Below are 6000 nucleotides of genomic sequence, written 5' to 3' on the forward strand. Positions count from 1 at the left end.
ATATTATATCTGGACCTTAAGACATGAGAAAATCAGTGCCTGGGAGGAGGAAGAAAGGGGTATGGTGGATGCTGTGGTCCCTCCCAGACTCCTTCCAGAATAAGAGCCCTCATTCCTCCAGCCTCTGGCAGTGTTGACATAGCATTCCGCTGAACTGTGTCCCTGAAGGTCATGGTCCTTCCAGGGGCAGCTACCACAGACTAGCCTGTGCAGAAGTATAAATGTCCCCCTCCCTCACCTTAATGGGGACTATCCTAGCTCCAGATCTCCTCAGAGGGTCAACTGAGGCCTTTGGAGCAACCACATCTCCATGTATGCCCAGTCCTGCTTCTGTGCTGTCCTACACAGGTCAAAGGCAAGGGCACTGCCCATTAAACCTCTTACATTCTAGAGAACGGACCAGATCTCTAGAGATAAGGGCTCCATGCCCAGGAGAGGATATCTGTGCTCTACCATCTCTTTTCAAAAAGTGGTCTGTCTTAGTCTGCCCTGGCTGCTATAACAACATGCCACAGACTGAGTGATTAAACAACAGGCATTTATTTTTTTGAAGCTGAGAGCTGGAGATCAGGGTGGCAGTATGATCAGTCCCCTATGAGACCTCTTTTCCTGGCTTGCCAAATGCCCACCTTCTTACTCTGTCCTCATATGGCCTTTCCTGGCTAAGTGAATGCAGGTAGAGAGTGAGGAAGCAACTTCTATGATATCTCTCCTTACAAAGGCATCAATACCATCATAAGGGCCCCACTTTCATAACCTCATCTAAATCTAATTATCTCCCAAAGGCCTCATCTCCAACTACTGCAACATTGGGGGCTAGAGCTTCAGCATATAAATTGGGGAGTGGGGTGGGAGTATTCAATTCATAACAAATCCTGACTTCCTATCCCTTCAAACAGAGCTAATTTCCTCTCACCAAGGTATAGAGTAGCAGTGGTTAAAAGTTACAGCTCTGGAAGTCCACGACATCATGTACGCACGCTCGCGAGTGCGAGTGCGAGTGTGTGTGTGTGTGTGTGTGTGTGTGTGTGTGTGTGTGTGTGTAATCCTGATTCCATAATGTTTGAGTAACTTTGGCAAGTTATTTAACTCTTTGAGTCCAATTTTCTTATCAGCAAAATGAAGATGTAACAATAGTACCTGCTACAAAAGAGCACTATGAAGATGTAAAGCAGTAAGTATAGGGTCTTGGGCATAGTAAAAGAAAAACAATAAATGTCTCCCTTGTCTCTCCTTTAATGTGAACATTCTGAGGCAGAGACCCAGTGTTTCGATGGCTCTGTGTTCCCACTGCCTGGTACTATGCCTGATACAGGGTGAGCACTCAGCAATTATTTGTGAAATTGATTCAAAAAGACCTGGAGAAACTTAGCAGGAATGAAGGCTATGAAAGGAGTTTAGAATTTTGCTGAATGCCTAACTAAATAGGCAGTAATAAGCTATTGCCTAGAAATGACTGAAATATACATTTTTGCTTCTTGATTTCTATAAACTAACACTTCTTTTATTCATAACTCATTTACATTATAGGTTTGTCTGTTTCATTGGTACGCAAACCCTTTAAAATCTGGGCGCCCTAGAGATCAATGTTGTTCCAACACGGGCAAAGTACAGCAAACTCGCTGTGTCTCCAACAACACAAATCATGAACGCTAATTGGTTTTAATAATGTGTTTTAGGTAATTAAATCACAAAGTTCTGTGAGTGGTTATTACAGCAGTCATAGCTCAAATGGCAACACTAGAGTTTCGAAATACGATTTGTCATGAGTCCCCTTCCCACATCCACCTCCACCCTCCACTATCTGTTCTACCTTCTGGTCTGAAACTTTCCAAGTTTCAATCTCACTGTCAGACATTTCCATGACTCATATTTCATCATAGTTCAATGTCTTTTTATTATATCTGCTATAACCTCTTTGTCTCTGAAGTCTGGGTTATGGTTGCTCTCACTACAAGTAGGCCTCAGAGAGCTCACTGTCCGCTTTGAATATTAAATAGGCAGCAAGATCAATCTAGGCATTCTTAACCTGACATTTGAGCATTTGTCATTTTAAAGAAGACAAAAGTTACGCAAAATTCCCTCACTATTAACATTTTGATATGCATTCTTCCAGACAATATTAGATAAAGGTTTGGCTTGTGAGCAGCAGCAACAATCCTTGTGTATGTACATACCACAGGACTTAATAGAAGGTGCTGGAATCGTTCAGAGAATGAGGAAATGCTGAGCTGCCAGGCTTAAAGGAATAAGGCATCCACATAGCTCGGTAGGAGCAACGAGAGAATTATGAATCTCTAGGGGCCGACAGGAACCTGGCTCAATTCCAACAACTACCAGGTTGTGAGATGGCTTTGTGGACAAAAAGGGGCCACATACTAAACCTGAAAATCTCAGGCCAGGTCTTGTGGAGGCCTTGCAAACTCAGATACCTAAAATAAACACAAAGGATGGTCTGAAATTAAAGCTTTTTAAACATAAGCAGTTTATGGTTGGTAGCCATGTCCTGAGGCAGTATTTTTCCCTAACAAAGGTTAATTTTCACCTTAACTAAGGCTTATTGTCTTTTGTATTTGAGATAAAATATCTGATTAACACCTGCCTTTGCAAAACAAAGTAATTTCCCCTTTTTTCCCCTTTTTCAGGCCCCCAATGCACTAGGGCCTAGACAGCAATCCTCTCATTGTTATTGTTATCTTGTTAACTGTTGACTGTTAACTATCCTGTACCTATCTACTAAGAGAAGTATGTGTCTATCATTTTAGTTTTTATCCAATCCCAGAGGTTTCCCCTCTTTGGCTTTCTCCCACCTCCTTAATCTATCACCAATGAATTTCGTGTAACCCACTTGAGTCTTCCCCTTTGATTGTAATCTATAAAACAAGGAGCAAAACTGCCATTCTCTGGAGCATTATTTAAATCTGTTGAGATTTTGGCTCCCCAGCATATGTTAACAATTTGGTTCAAATAAACTCACAAAAAATTCTTCACGGGTTTAAATGTTTTCTTACGTTAACAGCTTTCCATTTCAGTTTCAGGACAGAAAGTTTGGTTTGGCTAGTGTGGACCAGATGCTCTCCCCTGGATGAATCAACTCAGGCCGAAAGACAGAGTGATTGATAGTTCTAGACAAGGGAAGTGCCCATCACTGTACCTAGTGGATCTAGTGCCCCTGTGGGGTGTTCTTGGAACCAGCCTTCATTAAGAGCTGCAAGGAAAGCGGGGGATGGTAAGCCTAGGGGCTGTTCTCAAATAAAAGAGGAAATGCTGGGAATACAAGAAAGAAATATCCAGTACCTACACTTTGTCATGTATATGTAACTCTATAGATGTATTTTCTGGTAATTTTCTTAAAGCAAATACTTAAAAGTAGAGTTGCTAGGTCAAAGACTGAACATATGTTTAAGACTTTCATAAACAACTCATGCCAGATCATGGCTTTCCTTTGATAAAAAATGGTCCAGTGGCTTTTGTTGTTACTCAGAAAGAAATTACCATGATCTCCCACACAGCCTGGTCAAGGACACCTCTGTGACATCTCCTTCCATTCCTCCTTCATTTATTGACCTTCCTTGAGCCAAGCCTTTTCCTCCCTAGAACTCTTACCCTTTTCTCTTCCTGGAACTTTCCTTCCCCCAGGATCCCACATTACTTGCTATTTACATCTCTGCTCAAATGTAGCTCCGAGTAGCCTTCCTCACCCACCCCACCTAAAATGGCAACCTCCACACTCCACTCCCCTTTCCTTGCTTGTTGATCTTATTAGTGTTTATCACTAATATCCCTGATATGTGATATACTCATGTTACATTTATTTTCTGGACCCCTTTCTAGGCTGAAATGATAATTGAACATATGTTGCCAAGTTCCCCTTCAAAAAAGCTGTACCCATTTATACTCCAGCTGTGCATAAGATATATATATAGGCAAATTTTGCCTATAAGACTGGTATAGAATTAAATTATTGGTGATATATATCTATGCCAGTCTTATAGGCAAAATATCTCTAATTGTTTTTGCTACAGAATTTCTGGCAGAAGTCATCTAGTTCCTGCTGAATGCTTCCTGCCACAGAGAGCTCTTTCCATCTACTGAGGGACAACTGCCACAATTAGAAAGTCCTCCCTTATATTGAGCCCACACCATCCTGTGAACTTTCCTGTGAAATCTTGTTATGAGTAAATTTGTCCTTTTGCCATGCTCACAGTCAGGATTTATGCAGGGATATTGCTATTTCATATAGTGAATTGGTTATATGGATGTTAAAGAGAGCTGGGAAATAAGAAGTAGTAGGTAGAGTTTTAAGAACTTCAGAGCCCACAGAAGGAGCTCCATGTTGCTGTTGCTCAAGTCATAAGTTATATCAGCATTTCTGAGAGGGAGGGCTCAGGCTGATTCTGGTAGCGCTAAAACCAAATGGCTGCTAGAGCCAACTGCCACAGAAAGGCTGATGCTGAGAGGACAGGAAACACCAGGAAAGAAACCCATTCTCCACTCTTTCCTTCTTCTAATTTTCCTCTAGCGCCTTCTGATGACAGGACTTAGCCTGAAGTCAGCTAGCCAGGGTGTCTGGGAAATAGTTTGCAGAGACCCAGCCTCAGCAACTCAGAGAAGAGCAGACAAGGCTGAGTTTGGTGCTGAGAGATAACAGAGAGAAACTAGCACACCCGCTGTTCTTCCTTCCTTCCTTAAAATCGTTCCAGGATAAATAATAACTTAGCCATGTTGTTTTCCTTATCATTATGGAATCATGTCAGATTATAAACCTTAGGCTATAAAACCAATCAAAGCGAGAGTGCATTTTGGCCTCGAGTCACCAGTATAAGGCTCAGGGTCAATTTTAGAGACACACACTATACTCCACATAAGACGTAGTAAGGTGCAGAAAACTGGTGCTGCAAGCATTTCACTGTGGTTTCTCCTCCTTATAATAATATCAGCTGCTTCCTTTTGCAGCTCAGTAACTTACTGGCTCAGATGCATTAACATAGTTTGGAAGCAATCACAGCCTGACTTTTGAACCCTAAAAACAGGCCTCCCTCTCAATACCTGCTGACTCTACTGCTTTATTCTTCTGCATAGTTTCTTTCTTTAAAAATAAATAAATAAAACAAAACCCAGAGCACTGCTACATGTACAAGAGGGAAGATAGGATGTTATTGTGTCAGCCAGGTGGCTGTCTCGGTAGAAGCTTCAGAATGGAAGTAGGACACCGAAAGTTAAGCTTCCAGAAGTCTGATCTTGGAAATGATTCAACATTGGATCTAGAGCCAGTCATTTGCAGTTATATTTCCTCTGAGACCTTAGTTTTTCCATCCATCACTAGGGAAATTTTTTTTTCTAGGAAAGTCATTTGAAAACGTGGGAGAAAGTAGAGTGAGCCCAAAGGGTTCTTCATCAGTGTGTGTTTAAAATATTCCAGCTGACAAGTGGTGGCAATAAAGCCTGCTTTAGTCACTCTGGTGCCTGTCAATTCCTTCTCCATTTTTGGTTTATAATCAAATGAGCCTAATGCCAAGTGATGGAAAGCATTCTTCCTGCATTAGCACCATCTGTTTCTTGGCATCCACTACAGACAGCTGTGTTGCCAGCTCCCAAGCTGTTATTGGTGTGTCACATGGAGAAGTTATTGATGGACTGACTGGGTCTCTTGAAATTGGACATTTTTGTTTCTCTCGGAAATGTTTATTCGATATCTTGTCATTCTCACAGGGTATTCAACAAGCATTCATTCAACGACTCTACCAACCCCTGACAACAGGATGGCTTCATGATTATGAATGAGTATTTTGAGAAAAAAATTACACTGGTGTCAACTCTCAAGCAAGCTATAGGTCGAACTAGAAAAAGACCAGAAAAAAGAAAATGAGTGGTCGAGTGGAAAGGGGCCACCCTGTGAGTACAGGCTGAGAAGATCTGCATGTAAGTATGCAACAATGGAGGCAGACAGATATACTTTAAATTTCTATTCTCATGGAGTTTATCATAAAAGAAGGATAC

Source organism: Miniopterus schreibersii (assembly GCF_964146895.1).
Source record: "Miniopterus schreibersii genome assembly, chromosome: 10".
Classification (NCBI taxonomy): Eukaryota; Metazoa; Chordata; class Mammalia; order Chiroptera; family Miniopteridae; genus Miniopterus; species Miniopterus schreibersii.